Source organism: Schistocerca piceifrons, unplaced genomic scaffold (genome assembly GCF_021461385.2).
Source record: "Schistocerca piceifrons isolate TAMUIC-IGC-003096 unplaced genomic scaffold, iqSchPice1.1 HiC_scaffold_1099, whole genome shotgun sequence".
In the NCBI taxonomy this organism is placed as follows: domain Eukaryota; kingdom Metazoa; phylum Arthropoda; class Insecta; order Orthoptera; family Acrididae; genus Schistocerca; species Schistocerca piceifrons.
Window position 1 is genome coordinate 2,501 of NW_025726906.1, and position 2,500 is coordinate 5,000.

The 2,500-nt window shown below is 58.0% G+C and overlaps 1 non-coding gene across 1 annotated transcript in view; it reads right to left on the minus strand.

Annotated features, from left to right (window-relative positions):
• The window catches only part of LOC124727388, a 1,909-nt gene extending 1,311 nt beyond the window's left edge, over nt 1–598 (minus strand). Inside the window, exon 1 of the ribosomal RNA XR_007007097.1 lies at nt 1–598. This exon is cut by the window's left edge and continues 1,311 nt beyond it. This is a non-coding gene — a ribosomal RNA (small subunit ribosomal RNA).
• Between the last annotated feature and the right edge of the window lie 1,902 nt (nt 599–2,500).

Genomic DNA, 2,500 nt, shown 5'->3' on the forward strand with positions numbered 1-2,500 from the left:
TTACCGCGGCTGCTGGCACCAGACTTGCCCTCCAATAGATACTCGTTAAAGGATTTAAAGTGTACTCATTCCGATTACGGGGCCTCGGATGAGTCCCGTATCGTTATTTTTCGTCACTACCTCCCCGTGCCGGGAGTGGGTAATTTGCGCGCCTGCTGCCTTCCTTGGATGTGGTAGCCGTTTCTCAGGCTCCCTCTCCGGAATCGAACCCTGATTCCCCGTTACCCGTTACAACCATGGTAGGCGCAGAACCTACCATCGACAGTTGATAAGGCAGACATTTGAAAGATGCGTCGCCGGTACGAGGACCGTGCGATCAGCCCAAAGTTATTCAGAGTCACCAAGGCAAACGGACCGGACGAGCCGACCGATTGGTTTTGATCTAATAAAAGCGTCCCTTCCATCTCTGGTCGGGACTCTGTTTGCATGTATTAGCTCTAGAATTACCACAGTTATCCAAGTAACGTGGGTACGATCTAAGGAACCATAACTGATTTAATGAGCCATTCGCGGTTTCACCTTAATGCGGCTTGTACTGAGACATGCATGGCTTAATCTTTGAGACAAGCATATGACTACTGGCAGGATCAACCAGGGAGCTGCGTCAACTAGAGCTGAGCAGCCGGCCGCCCGGGAGTGTGTCCCGGGGGCCCGCGCGAACACGCAAGCGTCCGCTCAATCATTCTGCAAACAGGAGGAGGCTGAGCTCCCCTGCACAATACACCTCGAAACCCTCTCAGGTCCCGGCGGCGCGCAGCGCCGTCCCAAGTACTTGGTCGGGTTCGAGAGAGGCGCAATCGCCCGGAGTTAGGCGAGTAGACGCTTTCGGTGCGACCACCCGTGCTCCCAACTGAGCTTGCCGCTGCCGACAGAGGCCCGGGAGCGTGCTGTCGTGGCATTGCCGGCGGGAGACAACACGCGCCACCTACGGTGACCGGCAGCTCCAACGCCAGCGCCACAGAAGGACAAAAGCCCCACTTGGGTGCCGAAGCGAACTCTCCCAGCACAGCGCACGCGCCAACACATCCGCACAGCTGCGATACAAACCACCAGCGAGAACCGCTGGGGCGACCGAGCAGCAGACGGCGTCGCGGCGCCGAGCGCCGGGCGGCGGCGCATCCTCAACGCACACAGTCCTCAATCGGACCAGCACACTGAAGATGTCCACCGCGCTTCGCACCGGGCCCGCGAGGACCTACTTTGGCCGCACGGCGCCGCGCGCAGGGTGCGCCGGCGCGCAGCTGCGACGCCTGCCGCGTCCGTCGGCCGGCGCGCCTGCCACTGGCCGCCCCCACCAGCCGGCTGTAGCGCGTGCGCCCACGCACCGCGCGGCCAGCACGCCGGGAGGCGCCCCCTCACCGGCCGGGGACGGTCCCACCCAGCCACCGCCGCGTATCGCTTCACACCCAGATGCCGTTCAGTTTCGTCGGCATGGTGGGTATCGCTGGAACAACCGGTTCGTACCTCAACCTATCGTCGCCATCACCGATTCACCCCTAGCGAGAACAACCGCACCACAACAGGTTACCATTTGTTCATTTGCGTAACTTCACCAGAAAACGCAGGCGTCCATCGCCATTTGCAACTTCAACGATTATTGCATGCCTGTGTCAGGTGTCACGCCACACTACGTCTGCCCACATACACGCAACAAAATGTGCACGCCTAGACAATACGTGGAAGGTGGCCCCCGTACGTATGCGATGTCCATTGCTCGAACGACTGTCAACCGGCCTCTGTAGCATGTCGCAGATATGGAACGCGGTGCACCATGCCATCACGGTGTGTGAGGAGAGACGACTAGGTCCGAATACATCAACAGACAGCTCATGCTGATCGCCATCCACGGCGTCCGTTCCTCCCACACGTCTCTATGGCGTACCACACTGCAATCCAGCTCTCATAGGGAGACGACACGTAGCTGCGTGCACAATATTTGCACTGTATGGTCCGCCGTTTTTGGGCGCAGTCGTTGTACGGTCACACATGTGCCACGATGTATCATTCGGTACATAAGGACGAATGTGCAGTACAGATTGTGGTTTACGCGTACGACATTAGCGGACGGTTGACACAGGCCGCACCACAACGTAGCCTGAGTACGTCGCATGCGAAGGGCATTGAACATGCAAACTTCTCACCAACCAGCTTGCGAAGGCAGGGGGGCAAGGTGGGGACGTGGGGAGGGGCGGCATGTACGTCCTGCTGCCATCCACATTACAGTGTACAGCAGGAGCATGTGGAAAGTCAGCAAGACTTGCAAGGTGTTTAACATGAAGCGATACACAGGGGAGCGGGCAGTGCGAGTAGCGAACTATATTGCGAGGGTTGCGGGTGGGCAACACTACACTAATTGAACGAGTCGTATAACAATTACAGAGCAGGTTTAGGCGACAACATGGGTTACGTTAGGGGACAACGTGGGTTACGTTAGGGGACAACGTGGGTTAGGTTAAGGCACAACGTGGGTTAGGTTAAGGCACAACGTGGGTTAGGTTAA